We start from the raw sequence: 24,401 nt of genomic DNA on the forward strand, positions 1-24,401 counted from the left end.
GTATAGAACTACACTGCATTATATATATGATCTATGAAGAAGAAGGAGGGCATCATCCTAGCTGCACTGCCATCGCTCAGAGCGAGCGCCTGCTGACCTGTGTTAATAAGAAAATTTGCCGTGTCGACCATGGCAAAGTGGAAATTCATAGATCCTTTTGATGTTAATTTATTCTTGCCATGTCACTATAGGCAATTATCAAGACAAAACCTCATTTTCTTTATCGAGATGTTTCCTTTCATTTACTTTGAAATTTTAATGAAAGTATGTATAAATGCGACGATGATGCCTTCATTTTATCTTTTGTCTTTCCAATGCGACAGGGCTCCGTCGATGCGCCTTACCATTTGTTACATTGTATGAATGACTGTGAAGGAAACTTTCTATGTAGAAATTGCCATATTGAGAGCCACCTTCAGCAAGTATTGGTCGACTGAGTACAAATATGTAGTACCAGCTAGCTTACAGTACATTAGCATTCATACTAGAAAATACATATGTTACATCATGAAACTCCATTATGCATCTTATAACCCGCGGAGCACTTCAGAGAGCAACAGATTATGATAAATAAAATGACCGTCTGGATGACGCAGCTGAGCTTTCCAAAATTTTAATAAATCACAACTTAACTGCAAACTACTCTACACAGAAGCGACCTGAACATTTTTTGCTGAGCATATTTGTTGTTTCCTGACAATTATTTTTTGCAGACAACTTGCTTTATGAACAGTTTTACTGAGGAACCTAGTGTACATATTAACAAGCAACAACTGTTTATAATATTTATTTTGCATACAGTAGAAAAAGTTCATTGTTTCGCTGCTGTCTTTATAACTTTTTTCTTTATTTTTTGTTCACATCTATGCCATTACCTTGCTGTGCCATTGCCAGCCTTATTCTAATAATCTGGACGGTTTGAAGGAGACTGCACATTGCAAATCTATAAACTCACTGAAACACCCAGGTTAGAAAAGTAAATACCTAGGCATAATATATACTTTGGCGCCAGCTGCTCTCGAGAAATATGGCTAGCTGTCTTGCGATCTCTGTCATGTGAAGCGGCACTAAATTGCCATCATAAGTGTTGCGCCGTCTCCGCTTGCAACACGCACTGGTTCCGGCTGCGCGGAGCCACGCGCTAAGGAAAATAAGAGCAGTCTCACACCTGGTTCTTAGCTTGTTTTCTTTGTCCGCGTCGCACTCGTCTAATTTGTAGGGGACTCTACAGTCTCCGCCGCTCTAAACTATAGAGGGACGGACCCTCCAGCACACCTGTCACAGTGGTTCTCTTGGATAACATTTAACACATGATTCACGTTTTGGTTTTCTATACTGTGAACATCACTGAGTATATTCTGAATATAAGAAATGAAATAGCCTCGAAGAACAATTATTGTCATGCAATTGAGTGCTGCAAACTGGGCTGTTCATTCTGCACTTTTGCCATGCCTATTATGCTTATATTATTTCTTTTGTAAAAATAATTAAGCTGATTAGCACCTGCCGCGCAGTGATTCTAAGCACCTCATGCTATTATGAAAACAATGCATAACTGCGCAGACAGGACGGGACAAGAGAGAAGAATCACACGAAAAAGAACGTAAAGTTATCGAAGCCTTGGAAATCGCGAGATTAGGGCCTGACAAATGTGTTAGCGAGGCTTCCATACACCTGTACCGCAAGGAGTTGGAGTTTATTGGTTTTACGTGATGATTATGTCTTTGCCTTTGCAGTTGGTGTGCATGCGCTTTGTTGTCGAAGGAAGGAGGCGTTGGTGCAATAAACCAGTTGTTAGTCTGCGCTTGCCTCGTGTGATTCATCTCTCTTGTCCCCTCCTTTTTGCGCAGTTATTCATTGTTTCCATAATGTCGTACCAACTATCCCCTCACCGCACTCTTTTAGATTACACCTCATGCTGTAGTGAATGTAGAAGTGATCATCTGCGCCACCCAAAGTGGCATCCTATTCATTTCTGTTAATCTGCTGTTTATGTTCAGTTGCTGGGCTATCATTGCGGCATCGTTTACTCACAGATTTTGTCGGCTCAGATTGCTCATTAAAATTCTGAGTAGTGGAGTACACTCTTGTGACAACTACAAAAGACTAAAATATCACAGCTGAATTGAGATCATGCTACAGATTTCTAAATTATTACTCTTTGCATTGACTAAATGGCTTACCGTGTCAACTGTTGACGAAGATGTGACCGTTATCTAACATCCTTGCAGAGAGTTAGTGCATGATCCTGCAAACTACCGGTATTCTTTAAATAGCTAGCAAAATGAATTCGTGGCCCCATACAAAGCAGTGCACAATTAACAAAATTTGCACGTTGGCGTTTGAGCGAGGGGCTTGCTACAAAATTGGTGTTTCAGTCAATCTATCATGCTAAAAGATCGTAGGCAAGCCCATCTTGGGCAGCCCATGTAATACCCCAGCGGATGCCACATGGGCTCTGCACGGGCTATACAAGCTGAGCTGGAGCCCTGTAATACCCGCATAGGGTCTCGGTGAAGTAGCTGGGCTGCCTCCAGAAAAAACGCGGGCAGGCCCAACTTGGATGGCCCACTTAATACACTAGCGGGTCGCATATGGGTTCTGGAGGGGCAAACCGGTACATGTGTCCATTTAATACATGTTGATGGCGCTTTAGTAGGTATATACGTGGGTTAACGTGGCGTAGGCCAGCGCTATGGGATGATAGGTGGGCTTGCCAAGTTGGGCTTGCCCCTAGTTTTCGTGCACTGAGCCTAACTCGTTCTCAAGTATGAATTGTTGCTGGCAAGGGACATATGCGAGCTGAACTTGGCAGCATGGGCTCACATTGCCCCATAATTACCAATATGGGGCCCTAATTGGCCTCTCATGGGCCAGCCCAAATTTTCTTTGCCCACAAGATGCCCACAAGGGTCCAAGCTGGGCACAAGATGGGCTGCCCAAATTAGGGCTGCCCGTCATGTTTCTGTGTATAGCCCAGTTCTGCATCAGATCAGCTCAATCACAGCCCATTAAGGCTCCATGTGGGTATTTTTGTGGGTGAAAACTTGTTTAGCCTCTTTAGAGCCCATGTTGGACCAACTGGGGAGATAGGCGGTCTGCCCAAGTTGGGCTTGACCCTAGTTTTCCTGCACTGAGCCCAACTCGTTTTCAAGTTTGCCCTAATATTGCCGGCAATAACCTGTGCGGGCTGAACTTAGCAGCAAGGGCTCACATTGCCCCAAAATTACCAATATGGGGTCCTAATTGGCATGTCATGGGCCAGCATAAATAGTCTTTGCCTAAATGATGCCCAGAAGTATCTAAGCTGGGTTGAAAAGGGGTTTCCCAAGCCCACGTTGCCCACATGGGGCCCAGACGGGCCCTAAACGCTGTGCTACTTGAGTACGTCAAACGGAAAGGATGCTCTGCCTGTTTGCTTTTCGAAAGCGCATGTATTTTGATACGATGTAGCCGAATTTTGTCGAGCTACAGCGCCGAGGATAACCGCGTTTCCGCAAAATCTATGAACTTTTATGGCTACTACTAACGACTGGCTACGAATCTCAAATTGCAACTTGTGTTCCTGCGATTATTAAACATGGAAATATCAGAAGTTAGCTAACCAGCTTAATTCTTAAGACAATTCGCCGGCTTGCCAGTATCCAGGTACATGGGTAATACTGTGCCTTAAATCCATTTTTTATTACAAAGAGCCTATTTTTGAAAATTGCTTAAAGACTTCCCTGAAACACCTTGTAATAGGATAATACTCAGTACTACCTTAATTATAGACCATTTTATATTCCGGACACGAGACTACCTACTGTAAAAAGACACCGCAAGCTCTGCGCATTTATTTAAGCTGCATTTCCGTGTGTCATCATTAAACAATGAAAAAAATGGTGCACCTGTACATTATAGACGTAAAGAAAGAATGGCGAATATGATAATGAGTACATTTAGTCGGATCACGCTGAGAAATTTTGTGCTTAACGCATCGCAGAGGACGCCGTCTAGCAATGGCATAAGCCTACAGTCATTGCGTCCTGGTATATTTGAAAGAGCAAAGCTGTTCAAGACAATGTGATGACAGGCATTTAAAATATCTCACCCAGTGTAGGCGAGCCTGCGCGTTTTATTTTTTGCGCTTGCGTGTTAGGCTGATTCATGTGGAGTGTGAACATTTTGTGATCCGACTATGGGACTTGCCATGTTTTATTCCTTTTTACATTGCTCTTCAATAACGTCTCTAAAGCGCTGTAGGCACCTTCGAATATTTGAAATAAGCTTGCCCTCCCGGTTAGTTGAGCTGGTCGAGCGACCTCTAATTGTACCACAAGGAATTGGAGTTTCTTGGTTAAACGAGACGATTATGGCTTTGCCTTCATGGTTGGTGTGAATGCGCATTGTTGTTTAAGGAAGGTCGCGTTGGTTGAATACACCAGTTATTAGTCTGCGCTTGTCTCGTGTCGTTCTTGTCTCTTGTCCCGTACTTTTTGCGCAGTTATTAATTGTTCCCATAATGTCGTAAAAACTGGCCCCTCACCGCACTCTTCTAGCTCACTTTGTAGAGCAACTGCGGCAGTGAAGCGGTGGCCCCTTGTTCGAACCCCGGACCAGGGCGAATTTTCTTTAATTACGAAGTTTCTGAGAAAGATACATAGCTTTCCTTTGTAGCCGTATGGCGGCGCTAGGGTGGATGCCAATAGTAATTACTCCCTTATTGCAACTTTACTTTGGGGGATTCTCCTAATCATTTGATTAATATATGAATAAATAAAATTCGCACCTTTGGTAAGAAAGCATACTCTTGGAGCTAGATGCACATGAGGACTGCCATTCGGCAATACCTGAGTCGTGATTGAAAATTTCATCCAGAATATAAAACCAGCGCTTTTGCGTATTTTTTTTTTCGGTGTGAATAAAAAAAGATGCTACTGATGTAACAAATTCAGGTAAACACAGGTGGTATTAACTCCCGCTTTCGTGCACTATTTCCAAACTAGCACCAAATCGACTCAAGGAATCACGTTCAAGGAAAAGCGGTCGGGCTAAAGTCACGCATGCTTGTAGAGTTCATCTGGCCAATAAAATGACGACTTAGGCGTAAGCAATTTATAGCTGCAAAGAATCCTTTATAAGCAAGACTTGGTTCTTTCGCGTGTAATTCTGTAGAATAAAGAGCAGTACTGCGCGAATGAGGCACTACACTAGAACAGGAACAAAAAACGACAATACAGGTGCAGACTTCCAGCTGTTTATTCGAGACCGAAAGGCAACCGCTATGTAAGGAATGAACCTAGACGAATAACAATCACTGTCATTCACACAGGACCTGATTAAATCCTAGGCCACATTGATCAAATTTTTATGTTGCAGAGGGGCCGATAAATCAGAGAGCACTCAGTAAGCATGTCCCCAGACAATCCATGTCAAGAAAATGGTTAAAAAGAAGCAAGTAACCTAATATTCAACCTGAGTAAAGAGAGTGAAAAATACGCGAAGTAACAAAGCAGGTGACCCAAAACAAAAGAGTAAAAAACCTGTAAAAACGCGGTAAAATCTAAGTGCGACATATAAAAAACCAGCATGAGAGCATGAAAACAACCAAGAATTTGACTAAAGGTGAAAACTAAAACAAGGTCAAAGAGTGAAATGAGGTATGAAAAAAACAAACAGGACATGAAGGCCAACAAAGAACAAGTGTAAAGGTGAGCATAAAACCAGATAAAACTAAGGTGGGTAGATGTGTAGGCCAGTTGGTGAGACATGAAGGAACTAGATACCTCAGTTCAGCCAGACCCAGATTGTTGGAAGAAGGAAGGGGCAGCTTGAGAGAGAGATTATGGAGGCCATTGCCATCTTGCGCTCGCAACCGGATGAATGCGTTAGTTCGCCTTCGGTTTCCATCCTCCAAAAAGAACTGGGTTTCCTTGACAGGTAACAGGTTGGGCTGCTTCCTTTTGACGTACTTTTCTGCCTTTGTCTTGTGGTTTTCATGCTTCCACATGCGGTCGACGGTTTTTAACACTTCTGATATCTGTAGATTGTGACTCGCATGATGAGCATTGCATAACGTTTTAAAGTCTGATTTCTGTAGATTGTGACTCGCATATCTTTCATGTGCATTGTTGTCAGTTAGGTCTTGTTATCTGTTGCTTTTCATTCCCCCTCTTTTTTGCATGATTGTAGGATCACACGTGCCTCTGTCTTTATAAAGCCATGAAGTTTCAAATAAAATTTTAGTTGCAAGTACCGCCCTGTGTCGTCTTCTTTCTCTGTCCCATGTCGGCTGCGGTATCTAGTTCCTTCAGATAAAACTACATTTCCAGCCTTTAGTTAGATACTTCTTAGGAACGAAATTAAAACAGAAGAGATACAATTATAGACGGGCCTTCTAAGAACGTGATTGCCCTCAGTGAATGCGAAATAAACTGGGTCTGACATATTTTCCACCGTTTTTTTATGATGTGATATGCTTCAACCACCTCCCTTTCAGTCTTACCTCTTGATTTAAATAAGAAAGTAGTGTTGCGCAAAACTTGCTTGCAAGGCACTTTTTCTTGCCCTTACCCTTCCTTTTACAGTTCTTAAAATGATGTGCCAGATGACCTCCCATATTGTTCTTCACTGCCAGTTTATATTCGCGTGCCCGTTCATTAAAACATCTAGAAGTCTTCCAAAGTTATATTCTACCGCATGTGAGGGGAAATTTATAGACAGGGCCCGAATCGAACTTTGTGAACTTCTTTTTGTGACTGGCATATCATTGCGCCTGGTTCTTTTTTCTTTCGATATCAAAGGGTAGACTCTGCTCACCTTAATCGGTGCCGAAAAACATCCTGACACCACATCAGTCCGGCACTTTTTTTGATTTTGTGGGATAGCCGGTGTATGTAAGGCATCACCTGCATTGGCTTTTTCTTGTTCTTTTCATTGTTTTTACGGGCTTTAAGCTTCTGTAATAGGATTTCACACTACGCGGTGAAGAGGTGAGGCGGATAGCAAGCTTTGCGGAAAAGTTGAGCATGCTGGCTAAAGCTTTCTTCTATTTTGTGGTTGCATGATTTTTCTACGGCAGACTGACAGGCTAAGAGTGCGTTGGCACACTTTACGTGTTTAGAATGTGCGCTTCCAAATGGCTGTGGGTTCTTTTTGGTTCTCGTATTGTATGACTGTCATCACTTCGCGCACTTTTGCGTGCGCTACCAGACACCATTAGAGCGTGTGGGGTCAGCGGTCTCGGCCACAAAGGAAATGCCCTCGACACAGCGTGGCAAGATCAGCCGGAGACCAGCTACCAAGTGACAAGGGGGTTGGACGTTTGGTGCCAAGCTTTCGCCGGTCGCAAGCTAGAGAATGGGTCGGTTCCAAAGGTTCACAAAACAAAACAAAGTTTATACAGCGAAGAGACGATACAAAGGATTTCACTTACACTCGTACGAGCAGATACAAAATGATTTACAAATACAAAGCAAGTCATGCAAAGTAACAATCGAGAGAAATTACAATTTAACAGAACCTTTGCACCTAAAGCGCACAAACACATAGAGAAACAAACAAATTAAACATGATTTCTTCACCGGGCACTGCGACAATCCGAGGACCTGAGCAGCTCGACGGGGCCGTCCCGCAGGTTGGCGCACGTTGCCTCACTGGTCCGGGCTGGGCGAGTGGTGTTCTCCCGGTTGTCGAGCGGGCGCGCTTTTCGGAAGCTTAAACGGCGGCTCCGGCTACCAGATAGGGGTTGCAGCCCCTTATTTATAGGCGCAGTCCGCGTCTATTTGCTCTTCGCGCCAAGGCAGGCGCGCATATATACGCAGTATCAACTGTACAAGGTCCTTCTCCTTGTCGCGCTGGGAGCGCGACCCCATTGGTCGAGTGTGGAAACTGCCTACGAGAAATATCCGGCTTATTCTAGCCACGCGAAGTCATCATTGCAAGAACGAAGGAGAGAGGCTATCACTTTAGCTCGAGCAAGGTCATGCCCTCTCCCTCTACGAGGAGTAGAAACTTCTCAGACTTTCTAGAGAAATCGACGGCGCGCGGCCATGCCTCCCTCGGCGCCGCGCCATCGAGCTGAGTGGAAAAGGCAGCTGCACGTGCAAAGCTACGCACTCTCCGCGGGTCCTTCCCCGCTGTTTTTTTTTGTTTTATTTTGCAGCGTACGGGCGCGATTGCTTACGCGCTGCGCCCCCTTATTTCTACTATGCGCCGAATTTTGTGACAACGACCAGCAGATCTTTTGAGAGGCAAATTCGAGAGTAAGATGAAGGTACTGCAGTCTGTCGTTGTTAGCTAAGTCGTGGGTGAAGATTAAGCCCTGGGAGGAGGTGTCAAATATCTCTAGAATGCCAGTCACCACCTCTTCAACGTTATCGTCTAGAGACAAGTTAAGTATAACTAGGTAGTCATCAAAGTACCGGAAAACACACAAATTCTTGACACTCGACAATCTTTCTTGAATGCGCTGGTCAACCTCTGACAGGTAATTATCACAGAGGACAGGGGCAACAGATGACCCTATGCAAATTCCAGCTTTATGCAGAGAATGTGTGCCTTTCAATTCAATGACAGTTGAGCTAAGGTACAATTTTAGCAACTGAAGAAAATGTTCCGTGCTTACCTCTGCCTTATTCAAAAATCCTATTTACCCACTTTCTTGTAATTTTGGCGGATTGCATCAAACAGGCGATCATGTGGTACAGAATAAGAGGGGTCTTGAATGTCAATTGAGAAACCAGTACTGCCTTTAAGCAAGCTTTGCTACAAGTACGCCTCCACTTCACTTGAGCTTTGAACGAGAAACGGGTCTTTCTATCTATCATTTCCAGATTACGCTGTAGGTAGTCCCTAATCGTCGTTTCCCATGTGTGTTTGTCGAAAACGATGACTTGTAAAGGACAATCCGGTTTATGGGTTTTCCCCCTGATGAATACAAGTAAACTACCAGTTTATTTCTTCTTTATATTATTGGCTAAAAGTTCAAGGTTCTTGTTCTACAGAAGCTTGACTGCAAACCCCCTTTTTTAAATGAATTTTGCTGGTTTGAAGTTTTTCCTAATTTCTTCCGTGGCCTTTTTGTCGAGTGCGCCGACAGGTAAGACTAGAACCCGCCTTCTTTGTCCGGCTGGATGATGGTCAGGCCGTTTTCTTTCAAATAATTGACTACTTCTTTTATAGGTGGCTTTTAGCAGGTTACGTTACTTAAAGAGCGCTGAAGGCAGTAAATTCCGTCACGATGACTCGCTCCCGGTGATTTTAAAGAAAACGTTCCCCCACTGGTCCCACGGCTGCCACCAGGTGAGAGCGCCTGACGGGAGGCTCGTTGGAGAACTTGGGGCCTCTTTGTAGGATCCTCTGTACGACTCCAGGTAGTACGGCACCATCAAGGACGGTGGCCGTGTTAACAGCCTAAGGACCGTGAGGCCTTTGTGGAAGGACCAGTCTCGCATGCTCAAATAGGATTTCTGCACTGATCGAAGCCGCAATGAATGAAGCGCTCGCATCGCAGAGTACCCGATCCGCGCGTTGCGTTTGTTTTCACGCGTTGATTAAAACTTTTCTCATTGAGGTAGGAATTAATAGTTTTATGAATGATAACACATAAAACGTTACCCAAAAGCCGTCGGCTAGTGTATGATTTCAGGCTTCATTCGTTGGTGCGCACTCCTCGACCGATCTAGACAAGATAGACGAAGACTTTAAGTGGCCCTCCCATGCAGGCTCGTTACCTACCGAGGCACATCCCGTCATTTCACAGTTTACTGAACGGTGATTAACCCGCATTGAGTGTCATGGCAAAGGGTTTAAGGTACGCACCCACAGGAGCACGGTAAAACGTCATATCTTGTCCCCCTCTCATTTCGCAAGCCAAGGGTGCTTGCATATCAGGATGGTCGATAGCAAAAGTGCAACAAAGGATTAGGGGCGTAACAGGGGATGGATAATATTGGAGGCAAAGGTCATAGCAGCAGTGTGCACGAGGGAAATTTTCAAAGGGGAATAAAGAATTGGAGAGCCCCTAAGCTTCGCCTTTAAGAGTGGAACGCGACAGCGTGTTGCAGCACGTCCAGGGAGTCGACGGAACGCCATCGCCCGTTAGGCGCGACGCCTTGCCTGTTCGAGAAATAGCTCTGCTACGTACGGTGAAAAGGACGCGCGGAGCAGCAAACGACGTAGAGGCGCTGCCAGGCGCCTTGCCGAAACTCGCGAGACTCGTTGCAGTCGTAGTTCGTCGGCACATCGTTCTTGACAAACCCGATGCCACGAAAGCCAGCATAGCTTCCGCGCCAAACGAACGGACAGCAAGCCGGAAGCTTCGTGGTTAATGCGCTTTGGATGTGCGCTCCGTTGTTCGCCGCTCACCGCGTGATACCTGTTTGTCCGCACGGCCCCACTGCGCCCGAACCAGACGAGCGGGAAGAGAGGGGGGGGGGGGGGGGAGTGGCGCCACCGTCGCGCGCTATAGGGAACACAACTTGATCCAGGGGGCGCTGTAGACGGGCTGTAGCCCGGAGACACCTCGTGACACCGTCGGAGGCGGACGCTTTTTTTCGGAGCTCCAGCGACTACGTCTGAAGCTAAGTGCCTTTTGGTTTTTGCGCTTGTACATGCTTTCGGGCAGTAGTTTTAAACCGAGTTAAGGGTAGAAAGGCTAGCGAAAGTGTGTGTGCCGAAGGTTTTTGCGTAGAAATTTTGGAAGGCTTTTACCTTGCGTATTGCTGAAAGTTTTTGGTGTAGGATTTTTGGCGGGCGTTTACGTTGCGTAGTGCCGAAGGTTTGTGTGTAGGAATTTTGGTGGGCTTTTACGTTGTGTAGTGCCGAAGGTTTTTTGTGTAGGAATTTTGGCGGGCTTTTACGTTGCGCAGTACCGAAGGTTTTTGTGCAGGATTTTTAGCGGGCTCTTACGTTGACTAGTGCCGAAGGTTTCTTCTGTAGGAATTTTGGCGGGCTTTTACGTTGCGTAGTGCCGAAGTTTTGTGCAGGAGTTTTAGCGGGCTCTTACGTTGACTAGTGCCGAAGGTTTCTTCTCTAGGAATTTTGGCGGGCTTTTACGTTGCGTAGTGCCGAAGTTTTGTGTAATATTCTTGGCGGGTTTTTACGCATAGGAATTTTGGCGGGCTTTCACAAGGCGTAGTCGGCCGGACGATGGGTCGGCAAGCTAGGAAAGTTAAGGAGGACAAGGACGGGGAGTTAGTACAGTGCCAGGAGTGCGACCGTTGGTGTTACTTAGATGAGACAGGGTTCGGGAGCTTAGCCGAGGCGGGTGAGGCTAGCTTCGTGTGTAAGATGTGCAAGCGGTTTGGGGACGCCGTTCATGCGTTAAAAGGGGAATGGGAAGCTGGGTTTAATGCACTTAATGCGGACCGGCAGGTCGAACGAGAGGATCGGATTAAGCTGGAAGCTCAGGTCGCCGATTTGATTAAAAAGGAGGAGAATAATGCCGCCCTGTTGAAGCGAATGGTGGGCGAGATTAAAGAAGAGCGGGAAAAGCGGACCCAGCTAGAAAAACAGGTTGAAGCGCTCAGGTCGCGGCCGGCTGGGCACCCCAGTTCGGAGAAGTGTCAGGTGGAGGACGAGGCTCGTCGATCGTACAGTGCTGTAGTGCAGCGAGCATTGAGTGAGAAAAATGCGAACGAAATGAAAAAGGTTAAAGCGGGCATGGAAACTCGCGACAATAGCGTACAGCGGCAGGAGAGTCAGCTAGAGCGATCCGGAGGCCAACAGATGGAATTAGGAAGCGAACGTTTGGGGCACAGGAGAGTTCTGGTGGTCGGGGACTCGAATGTAGCGAGGGTTGAGGGAGGCGTTCTGACGGCAGTGAAGGCAGACAGGCGGGTGCAGGTGGAGGCTCAGTCGGGAAAGTGCATGGTGGATGCAATGGCCAGAGCCCGGGAGGTGGTGGTGGGTAGCATGGATGGCGAACACCTTGTGGTCATCCATGCTGGTCTCAATGATGTACTGCAGGGGAGGAGCCAGAATCTTGAGACGCAGTTGGAGGTGGGGATGCGTAGGCTTAGAGAGGCCTCTGAGAGTGTGCATGTGACCATATGCACAATCCCAGAGGTCCAGAGGCAGGCTCGCGAAACGGAAAGGAGGGTCGTGGAGACTAATCGGGTAATTAGGCTATTGAGTCGACGACTAAGATACGAGGTGATGGAGGTCAACAGGGAAGTGTACGAGGTTAGGCCCCACCCTTTTGCACAGGATGGCATCCACTACGGTGGTGCCACTGGCAAGAAGGTGGGTAGTAGGATAGGTCGCCAGGCAACAGCTTTTTTGGGGGGACCCAGAGCTCTGAAGGAACCAGTGTAGAGAAGGAAGAATTAAGATCAAACGGACAATGGAACCATAGGGGAAGAAAGAGACGCAAGCGCCAGGGCCAAGTTAATTCATATATAGGTTTCATTAACATGCAAGGTGGCAGGAATAGACTGAAATGGGAGGAAATAGAAGAACAGTTAAGACAGGAGGAATTAATGGTATATGGTTTAGCGGAAACACATCTTAGAGACATGGAGCAACCACCCTGTAACCCAGACTACGCATGGGAATATTGCAATAGAACAGAGGGCAGCAGAAAGGGAGGTGGAATTGGGGCATTCATTCATAAAAGTATGAATTTTCAAAGGGTTAGACTGGGATGCAGGGAACATTTATGGCTAAAAGGAACAGTGGCAGGCCAGCAAACACTCCTTGGCTTTGTATACCTGTGGACAGGGGTTAATGCCAAAGAGGAAAACAGGAAAATGTTAGAATGTATTGCAAGCGACATTGATGAGCTAGGAGGACAGGGCGAGATAATTATATTAGGCGACATGAATGCACACATAGAAGACCTGGATGGGTACACGGATTCGACAGGAAGCATGCTGCAGGACATGTGTGACAGGCATGATTTAGTTGTATGCAACAGCACCGAGAAGTGTGAAGGGCTCATAACATGGGAGGCGGGGAGTCTGCACTCGACGATAGATTATGCACTAATGTCACAGAGGATGTATAACAGATTAGGGGTAATGAGCATAGATGAAGATGGTTCCAGAAGTCTAGGTAGTGACCACAAGCGTATCAAGTTGAGCTTCAGAAGAAAAAGCAATGTAGGACTGAATCAAGATAAACAATCAGGGGGAAATTTTTACTCAGAAAAGCAATTGGAAGTAGCAGCCAAACAAATCGAGAAAGTAATTTTTGAGGATAGTGAAACAGAATGGACTTATACCAAATTAACTCGATTACTGGAGCTAGAGCTAGCTAAGGTGGGAGTAAAGCTAAAAGGGAAAAGATGCAAACCCAAGAGTTGGTGGGATGAGGAGGTCAAGAGGGCAATAGAAAAGCGCAAGGAAGCATCCAGGGAACACAGATATTCCAAGAAGAGGGGGGAACCAAAACCCGAAGTAGACAGAAAATGGGATACCTTCATAAAGTGTAGAAGGGACGCATCCTATTTGATTAATGAGAAAATTAGAAGAAAGGGTGCCCAATGGATGTCAAAAGTAAATAAAAAGGATAGAAAAGCAGCCCAAAAATTCTGGAAACATCTAAATGCAATGAGTAATAAAACTAGGCTAGAACAAAGGTTTATTGTTACAGATGAGGGTATTCGACTAGAAGGGGATGAAGCAATAAAACACATAGGAACAAGGATGACGGAAAAATTTTCAGCAAAGCACGTGGTACATAATTTATCGAAGGAGGATAGACCGGTTACAGCAATAGCTTCACTTGAGCAAGGAGAGTGGGAAAGGGCAGAGAAGAAGGTTCCTAGTGGCACATCAACAGGACCAGATGGTATCCCGATTATGTTGATAAAGAAGTTAGGACCAAAATCCAAGCAAACATTAATACAGGTAGTGAACAAAATGATTGTGGATGAGAAAGTCCCCGATGAATGGCGATTAAGTAGAATGAACATGATATATAAGGGAAAGGGGGACAAAGCAGACGTAAGTAACTATCGCCCCATAACAGTGACGTCTGTGGTTTACAGGGTGGTGATGCAAATTATAAAGGATAGACTGCAGGCTTGGGTGGAGAACGAGGGGGTGCTAGGGGAACTACAGAATGGGTTCCGGAAACAAAGGAGGTTGGAGGACAATCTATTTTCATTGACACAGTGTATAGAAATTGCGGAAAAGGAACATAGGCCCTTATTGCTAGCATTTCTGGATATTAGGGGAGCCTATGACAACGTTACTCAGGAGCATTTGTGGGACATATTGGGCACATTGGATGTGGAAAATGGAGTAACTAATCTTTTAAAAGATATATATAGAGGTAACAGAGTGCTCATAAAATGGGAAAAAAATGTATCAGGGCCTGTAGAGATACAGCGGGGGCTTAGACAAGGATGTCCTCTGTCCCCTTTGTTGTTCATGTTGTACCTTCAAGGTTTGGAGGCCAAGCTAGAGGGGAGCGGACTAGGTTTCAACCTATCTTTTTTCAAGCAAGGGGAATTGATTAAACAGACATTACCGGGACTAATATATGCGGACGATATAGTGATAATGGCTGACAACAAGGAAGACCTGCAGAAGTTGTTAGACATATGCAGTACAGAGGGAGATAGATTAGGCTTCAAGTATAGTAAGGAAAAATCTGCAGTCATGACATTTAATGAAGAGGGCGGCGAGCATATAATACAGGAGTTCGTGCTAAAGGTAGTGAATGAGTACAAGTATCTTGGGGTGTGGATAAATAACAGTGTTGAGTATCTGACAGAGCATGAAAAATATGTAATGAATAAAGCTAGTAGGAATGCAGCTGTCATGAAAAATAGGGCACTGTGGAATTACAATAGGTATGAGGTGGTAAGAGGGATCTGGAAAGGGGTGATGGTCCCTAGCCTGACCTTCGGGAATGCGGTCCTGTGTATGAGGCCAGATGTTCAAGCAAGGCTGGAAATTAGGCAACGGGGAGTAGGGAGGTTAGCTTTGGGAGCACATGGCAATACACCAAATCAGGGGGTACAGGGTGATATGGGATGGGCGTCTTTCGAGAGCAGAGAGGCTAGCAGTAAGATAGCATTTGAGGAACGTTTGAGAAGGATGGAGGAAAAGCGGTGGGCTAGGAAAGTTTTCAGATACCTGTATATAAAGAATGTTGACACGAAATGGAGAAAGCGAACTAGAAAATTGACAAGCAAATATCTGGACAGCAGTAAGGGGGCAAATCAGCAATTATCGGTTAAGAAAAAGGTTAAAGGAACAGAGAGAGCTTTGTGGAAAACAGGGATGCTGACGAAATCGGCACTAGAAACATACCGGACCTTTAAACAGGAAATTGTCAAAGAAAATATCTATGATAATTGTAGGGGAAGTTCTTTGTTGTTTGAGGCCAGGACTGGAGTTTTGCGGACTAAGAAGTATAGAGTCAGGTACCAGGAGATAGACACTTTGTGCATTGCGTGCGGAGAGGAGGAGGAAACGGCTGAACACTTGATACTTTTCTGTAAAGGGCTTCACCCTACAGTGGAAGGCAGCGGGGCTGACTTACCCAAGGCATTGGGGTTTAGGGATAGTGAAGGGAAAGTGGATTTTAAGAGGTTAGAAGTAACCAAGCGAAGGTTATCTGATTGGTGGCTAAAAGCAAGACAGGAGTAAAATTTCACAAGACATGGCTAGGTGGCTTGAGCCACCGCCCGATGTAAAGGGTTCAGCCGTATCCATCCATCCATCCATCCATCCATCCAGACTTGATACTTTTCTGTAAAGGGCTTCACCCTACAGTGGAAGGCAGCGAGGCTGACTTACCCAAGGCATTGGGGTTTAGGGATAGTGAAGGGAAAGTGGATTTTAGAGGTTAGAAGTAACCAAGCGAAGGTTATCTGATTGGTGGCTAAAAGCAAGACAGGAGTAAAATTTCACAAGACATGGCTAGGTGGCTTGAGCCACCGCCCGATGTAAAGGGTTCAGCCGTATCCATCCATCCATCCATCCAACAGCCGTGGGGTTTAAAAATTGCGGTTTAACAAAATTGGGGTTTAAGGACAGTGAAGGGAAGGTAGATTTTAAGCGGGTAGAAGTAACCAGCCGAAGGTTATCTGATTTGCGGCTACAATTAAGACAAGAGTAATATTTCACAAGCCATTACTAGGTGGCTTGAACCACCGCCCGATTTAAAGGGTTCAGCCTTATCCATCCATCCGTCCGTCCGTCCGTCCGTCCGTCCGTCCGTCCGTCCGTCCGTCCGTCCGTCCGTCCGTCCGTCCGTCCATCCATCCATCCATCCATCCATCCATCCATCCATCCATCCATCCATCAAACAGAAGCGCCCTCTCCGAGCGGCTTCTCCTAGTTGATCGGGCAGGCTGACGAGCTTCGCCACTGACTTGTGTGCGTCTACGGCGCCCGCATGTTAGGGCCCCTAGAAATACTAGGGACCCTACGCGCGTGAAGGACACTAGTTTTTCGCGCGCGCGCTCGTTTTCTCTGGCTCGTGCTTCGGCACCGTTGTGAGAGGAGCTGCTTCAAGCACAATATGCTCTCTCCGCTCATGCATGGACGCCGCTGTGAGAGAAGAGCACACCCGCTCTAGGGGTTTCCTCGCGCTTTGACACTGCTGCGACAATTTTGCGCTCGCTCTCTCGTGTGCGCTGCATCAATCAAATAGTCCACAGGGGCTGTGTTTTCCTCACGCCCTAGTTATGTGCTCAAAGTGCACAAGCACGTGGTGTACGAAGTAAAAACTGAAATTAAAGCTTACCTTCGAACGAAACTGCGGCACAATTGCGTTTCGGGTTTTTTTTTTATTTGCCAGCTCGATGTGCTTGCTTTCGCCGTGCGTGCTTATGACACCTTTCTGCTACCTTGTTCTTTTCGCTTTTCGCGGTGTTTCAATGGCTTTGGCGCAAGGCTGCTCACCCCAGTGTCACAGGTCGAATCGTGCCGCGTTTAGATTTGTGCGAATTACGAAAGCGCATTTCGCGATGTCGGTGCGCATTACAAAATGCCATTCTGTTGAAGTTTGAGATTTTTAGCATGATCGTGCGGTTGATACGACCAATATGGCAAAGCATTGCCAATTCTACCGGTGTCGCCCTTGCCTAGCCGCTTCTGATGAATAGTCGTATTTACTGAAAATAACGCATTGTCACGTAGTGGTGACGGCAGTCGAAGCAGCGATGAAGACGGACGAAAGGGTCTTCTAAAAGAACTGTTTATTGGGCTGACTTGCACCCAAAATGGACTGAATCACTCGGCGGCGGCGAAGCGACAAGCGTGCTCGGCGGTCGTCGAACAGAATGCCCGCCGCTGTCGGCCGTGCTCAATTTAAAGCTGATAGCGAACATTCGAGATAAAGGGCGCAAAGTTACTAGAACATTCCGGAACAACGTAGAATCAGCTTTGCCTGGCTGCGATCAATCGAGATAAATCTAGTCGCGTCTTGCGTCGCAAACAAAGCGATAAGGTGGTGTCGCGGCAGATTTGAAAAACGAACAAACACTGCAAATATTGGCGGCATTACCCCCCTCTCAAAGAAGCATCGACCCGATGCATTAAAACAAATAATGCGACTAGTAAGGGAAAAAACGGATCTTGCGAAAATAGAGCATGGAAATGCAGCGGCCTTTAGCGCGCATAATACGGCTTCAGACGGACTACATGGACAACTTCTGGTCGTGCGCGGCGTCGCTGGGATGCAGTCATTGCGTCAGGGATGACTTCATAATCCAGTTCACCCAGCCGACGAAGAACCTTGTACGGGCCGAAATAGCGGCGCAAAAGCTTTTCACTCAATCCACGGCGGCGAATGGGCGTCCACACCCAGACTTGGTCTCCTGGCTTGTATTCCGCGTTGCGTCTTCGTAGGTTGTAGCGTCTGGCGTCGGACCGCTGCTGATCTTTGATCCGTAATCGGGCAAGCCTTCGAGCTGCTTCTGCGCGTTGAAGGTAGGCGGCAACGTCGACGTTCTCTTCTTCTGTAACGTTGGGCAGCATGGCGTCTAGCGTGGTCGTGGCATCCCTGCCATGGACGAGCCTAAAAGGCGTCATCTGGGTGGTCTCCTGCACTGCGGTGTTGTAGGCGAAGACGACGTAAGGCAGGATGACATCCCAGGTTTTATGTTCGGCATCGACATACATAGCGAGCATATCGGCGATGGTTTTGTTCAGGCGCTCGGTTAGTCCGTTGGTCTGCGGATGGTATGCAGTTGTCCTCCGGTGGCTGGTTTGGCTGTACCGCAGGATGGCTTGCGTGAGTTCCGCCGTAAATGCTGTTCCTCTGTCCGTGATGAGCACATCGGGGGCGCCGTGTCGAAGAAGAATGCACTCCACGAAAAATTTGGCCACTTCTGCTGCTGTTCCGTTCGGTAGGGCTTTCGCCTCGGCGTAGCGGGTCAGGTAGTCGGTCGCTATGATGATCCACTTATTTCCAGATGTTGACGATGGAAAAGGGCCAAGCAAGTCCATGCCAATCTGCTGAAAGGGTCTTGAGGGAGGTTCAATGGGGTTCAGAAATCCTGCTGGTCGTGTGGGAGGAGTCTTTCGTCGCTGACAATCTCGGCATGTTTTCACATAGTGTGCGACATCGGCAGACAGTCGGGGCCAGTAATACTTGTCTTGAATGCGGCGGAGGGTGCGAGTAAACCCGAGATGTCCAGCTGTCGGCTCGTCGTGTGAAGCCTGTAGAACTTCTTCGCGGAGACAAGTAGGTACAACAAGGAGGTAGGCTGTTTTGTTCGCTGTAAAGTTCTTCTTCACAAGGACGTCATTCTGCACACAGAAAGAAGACAGTCCTCGCTTGAATGAAGCGGGGGGTGAAGAAACCTTGCCTTCCAGGTACTCGATGAGGCCTTTTAGGTTGGGGTCCGAGCGTTGCTGCTGAGCAAAAGAGCTTGCGCTGATGGGTCCCAGGAAGGCGTCCTCATCGTCGTCCAGCGGCGGTGCATCTACAGGGGCTCGTGAGAGGCAATCGGCGTCAGTGTGCTTGCGTCCGGACTTGTAAACGACGGTGACGTCAAACTCCTGGAGACGCAGACTCCATCGAGCGAGTCGGCCAGAGGGATCCTTCAAATTGGCAAGCCAGCAGAGCGCGTGGTGGTCGCTGACCACCTTGAACGGCCGTCCGTAGAGGTAGGGGCGGAATTTCGACGTAGCCCAGATGATGGCAAGGCACTCCTTCTCAGTGGTCGAATAGTTAGCCTCGGCCTTGGAAAGGGAACGGCTAGCGTATGCGATGACCTTCTCCAGCCCGTCACTTTTTTGAACGAGAACGGCGCCTAGTCCCACGCTGCTTGCGTCGGTATGAACTTCAGTATCGGTGTTTTCATCAAAATGCGCAAGGATCGGTGGGGACTGTAAACGACGCTGAAGTTCCTAGTCGGCTCCTGTGTCGACTAGAGCGGTAACTTTCCGGCCGTCGATAGTCACTTCTAGGTCGGAGGTCCTGGCTCTTGCATTGCATGTCGCTCTCGGCGTCGGGTCACGGCTTCGTCGCGTATGCGAGTCACGGGTTGGGCGTGTGGTCGAAGCTCCTTTGGGTGGCGGCGTCGATCTCAAGGTAGCTTGCGTCGTGGTCGAGGTTCTCATTGTGTGCGGCGTCGGTGCAGCGAGTGTCGGTTCTTCATGCGGCGTCGCGGGTGCAGCGTCTTCATGGGGCGTGGTCGGTGGAGGATCTTCGGCGTTTAGCTCGTGAGCAACCTCACCTCCAGAGGTTGCTGCCTTTAGTTTCCCCTACGGGGGCTGGGCGACCTTCCTCGTACCGCGGCTGCGTAGCTGCGGCGTGGCGACGCAAAGCGCGAGGTTGACGGCGATGGTGAGCGCGATAAGCGGTTCGGCGTGTACTCTTCTCGACGCAGGTACTCGTCGATTTCGTGCGGACGTTGTCCGAAGCGTGGTCGCGGGGCGTTAACGGCAAATCCTCGAAGACCGATACGTCGGTACGGGCAGTGACGAAGAATATGGCCGGCCTCACCGCAATGGAAGCACAACGGCCGGTTGTCGGAAGTCCTCCAGGCGTCGCATTTCCTGGGGCTTGAGCGTCGGTCATAGGCTGGGCGGGCGGGGGCTGGGAGGCGGCGTTGTGGAACAAGTGGCTCATCTCGGGGAGGACGTGGGGGTTGTCGTTGGGGCTGGGCAGTCCTTACTGCAGCGGCGTAGGTCATGGCCTGGGGTTCTGCGGCCGTCGGGGTGCCAAGTGCCTGTTGCACTTCTTCCCGTACCACGTCCATCAGAGTCGCTGCTTGTGGCTGCGGGGAGGATGGCAGTAATCGGCGTAGCTCTTCTCGGACGATTTCGCGGATAACTTCCCGCAAGCTGTCGCTGGTGGTGGCCGGCGTGTCCGAACGGATTGCACAGGCAGAGGAAGGACGATTGTACTGCCGTGCCCGGACGTCGAGGGTCTTCTCAATCGTGCAGGCTTCTTGCATGAATTCCTCGACTGTTTTTGGCGGCTGGCGGACGAGGCTTGCAAAGAGTTGTTCTTTTACGCCGCGCATTAAAAACTGAACTTTCTTTTCCTCGGTCATCCCGGGATCGGCGCGGCGAAATAGGCGCTTCATCTCCTCGACGTAACTGCGGACGGGCTCATTCGGAAGCTGGATCCTGGACTCGAGGAGTCGTTCGGCTCTTTCTTTCCTCACGACACTGGTGAATACCTTGAATAGTTCTCTCTTGAATAGCTCCCATGTCGTAAGGGACGACTTGTAGTTTTCGTACCAGGTGCGTGCGGAGCCATCCAATGAGAAAAAAACGTGTCCAATCTTTGCCGCATCATCCCACTTGTTGAATGACGCCACGCGCTCAAATTGGTCCAACCATTCTTCAGGGTCTTCGCCTAGGGATCCATTGAAAGTTGGCGGCACCCGCGGCTGCTGCAGTATGACCGGTGTCGACATCTTCGGTGAGGTTGCGGTGCTCGTAGCCGCGTCTTTTCGCTGTCTGGTGCGGTCCGGCAGTTTCCCGAACTGAGGCTCCTCTCCCTGGAGACGTCGGCTGGCTCGCTGAGCTGCTGGCTCGTCCTCGGGTGCGAAGCGCTCAGGGCTGGCTTCACGACTTGAAGGAGGCGTCCGGAACATGGAAGGCTACCCAGCACCTCCACCAGATGTCACGTAGTGGTGACGGCAGTCGAAGCAGCGATGAAGACGGACGAAAGGGTCTTCTAAAAGAACTGTTTATTGGGCTGACTTGCACCCAAAATGGACTGAATCACTCGGCGGCGGCGAAGCGACAAGCGTGCTCGGCGGTCGTCGAACAGAATGCCCGCCGCTGTCGGCCGTGCTCAATTTAAAGCTGATAGCGAACATTCGAGATAAAGGGCGCAAAGTTACTAGAACATTCCGGAACAACGTAGATTCAGCTTTGCCTGGCTGCGATCAATCGAGATAAATCTAGTCGCGTCTTGCGTCGCAAACAAAGCGATAAGGTGGTGTCGCGGCAGATTTGAAAAACGAACAAACACTGCAAATATTGGCGGCAGTATTTACCATACAGATAGTTAAAAATAATATTTCTTAATCCGGAGCGCTTCAAAAATGGCTTTCCGCACAATCTACGTACAACCTTGGTACGTTAAACTCACAAACCACTGGCACGACTCAGTTCTGATGCGCATCGAAGGGACACGTAACACTATTGCGCGGCAGCCCGAGGTCTACAGTGCATGGTCTGCAATCTGCAGAGCCACACTGCTACCGCGTGTTTACGACAGAGACGCAAGGTAAGTTCACATGTGGAACCGTGTCTGCCATCTTCGCCTTCACAGTTGTATGCGCTTCCAGTTTACATGGTGTCGGCCGAGCAAGTGCACCTGTATTAAAGGCCCGCCAGCGCTTTCTCCTGTTGAAGCAGGTGGTGGATGATTAGTACTAGTATTTAATCAATACCGCAGCACCCGATAGTGCACCAGTGCTTCGCATTGAACAATTCCTGCCATCTGGGTAATTTCTGTTGACAGCACACACTGTAGTAAGCAAATGCGTCATTTCAGGGAAGCCCACAAGTCAAGCAAGACGCTTCCCCGCAAGTGGGCAACCACGGTGCCGCGTGCCACTGCGATCACCGAGTAAAAACTGCCCAACGAAGGACATAATAGGCGCACTGCGCAGTCCTCAGGCTGTGCGCGTATCCGCCGCGCACGCGAGGAGACGGCCGCGAGCAGCACGCGGAGGGAGAATGCGCGAGCAGCACGCGAACGCCGCCAGTCAGAGCGCCTAGGCGCCGTCGCACCCGATCGACGCTTCAGAATTCTGCCGCTACGGGAGGAGCACAGCGCTGTCGTCGCGCGGCAAATTTTAGGTTGGGACCTCTATCTGTTGGGGCAGTAAAGCACATTGCGAGGAAGAGGAGGAGGACGGCGAGGAAGATTTTTCGCTCACGGCCAAGGCCGCCGACGACACCGGCTTTTCTGCTAAACGAGCTCTTTAACGCTGTCGCGTTAAAATGGTCATTCCTTTCCGAGCGCCGAGTGATAGACCTTCACGCCGGCAATGAGCAAAAAGGGATTGGTCCAGAAGCAGCACACGTCCGCCCGCCTGTTAAGTGTCACTGTACACTTCACCATCCAGTGGCATCGTTCGGCATCCTGACGCCGATTCTTGTATTACTGGCTTTTGTGAGTGAAATTTTTTCCAGTGACTCCAGTGATACTTCTGCGCATGTGCTCGAAGCAACTGCGAAGTGCATCTGCCCCGTTTATAACAATTCAGTTTATGATGCCGGGAGCAGCAACAGACACTCTTTTGAGGGTGCCTCCTCATCCTCACCTTATGAGGATTTCTCTCTGTGAGGTGAGGGAGGATGGGCGCAATAAAATTCGCGAGGACGAGGGTGCAGGAGGAAAGACATAATGAGGTGAGGGCGAGGGAGGGAACACATGATTAGATGAGCGAGAGGGTGGGCAAGATGCACGGTCTGAGGGCGAGGTTGATCGCTGCAGCCGTACTCCAGGTAACAACGCTTTTTTCTATTCACCGAGTTATGAATTCCCGCTTTATAGCGCTGGCTCTTAGTGTGCAGGTTGCCGGGTGAAACGTATTTTTGCAGTCTGGAGGTACACGAGGCGAACACGAAAAGCGAGGAGCCGCACACCTTCTACGTCGCTGCGATCTACTACACACCTGACAATGCTGTGCCGAAACAAAGCAGTATTGTAACTAAAAAAACTCTAGTTTTAAAAATTGTGTAAAGTTTTAGGCGAAAGACCCTTTACAGTGAGCTATGAAGGAGACACTGGTCGGGCCGTGAGGTTGGCCGCCGGTCCAACGGGAACTGTGGTACCGAGTTAGTACTTTCAATATCGGGCCTGATGATCGGAATGTAGGTAACGCATGTAGAAATTATACATAGTAAGCCTATTGACCTCCCAAGTTCTAAGCCTTGTTCTTGGGAACGATTCGATTTGAGCTTAGTGAGGTTTCAAAGAACTAGCTGCAGCGGAAAAATATTTCTACAAAATTCCACTCTCAAATCCAAGCCCGTTGGTGGCGTTGGTGTGGAAGTTTTTCATCCACACTGTGAATAGTTCAGTCCAGTCGTATCTTTAAATCTTTGCTGGAATTGTGCTATAGGAAAGCGGTGCTGCAATGTGGTGTCCAAAACCAACCACTGTAGCCTTACTAAGAAAATAAAGAAAAAGCTTCACGAACTTAGGCGGAATCATTGCTCGATCCGCCTTGCATTCCACAAGGTGCTTAAAAAGAAGAAGCTGTAGGGCTCTCCAAATAACAGGAGCATGTCTTTGTGTTTCTGCCCCTGGTGAGGCGTGTGACCATGCAATCGCGCGTCTGACTTTATGAACCAAATTTCTTCCAGGCATGGTAGGGAATTTAAGCTCAACGCTTGCATATGGCGTAGAAGTGCAAGCAAAAAAAATCAAGGGCGGTTTAGTTTGGGATTGACCACTAATTATAGTGCGCTAGCACATTTCGCCCTGGTTTCCCATGGTTTATCTTGAATTTTTGTATATTTTCTTGACCTGAACTGGCTTACATCGGTTGATTTACCATCTTATGTATGTTTTCGTGATATTGCATCATTTTAGACTTCGCGATAAAATTAATTCTCTGCATTGACAGATCCATAGGAGTCGTCATTCCGCTCTTGGCGCAGACTGTAAAGCGATGAGGCTACGCGCCACTGCCTTGCGACGGCAGGTGCTGCCAACAGAGGGGCTGTTGAGACCCGTGTTGTTTCAAAGGAATCTCTCACGACTAATTATTGATTGAACTGCCACGGTGGGCAGCTTGCTCGCAATTCGTTGGGCAGCTTGCGATGACGTCACAACTTCACGTCACCAAGGTGTCTCACGTATTAGACAAAAGCAGGCTTCGGACAGCAGGGAACCGGCTTTTCGACGGAGTGAACTCGCTCGTTCACTGCTGACTCGAGGAGTTGGTGATCATCTTTATTCAGCCGAAATGTTGCGCTTTAGCGACCCGTTTGATTTTCAGGTGGCTTGAATATTGTTTTATTGTGTAG

This window comes from Amblyomma americanum, chromosome 4 (assembly GCF_052857255.1).
Source record: "Amblyomma americanum isolate KBUSLIRL-KWMA chromosome 4, ASM5285725v1, whole genome shotgun sequence".
NCBI classification, from domain to species: Eukaryota; Metazoa; Arthropoda; class Arachnida; order Ixodida; family Ixodidae; genus Amblyomma; species Amblyomma americanum.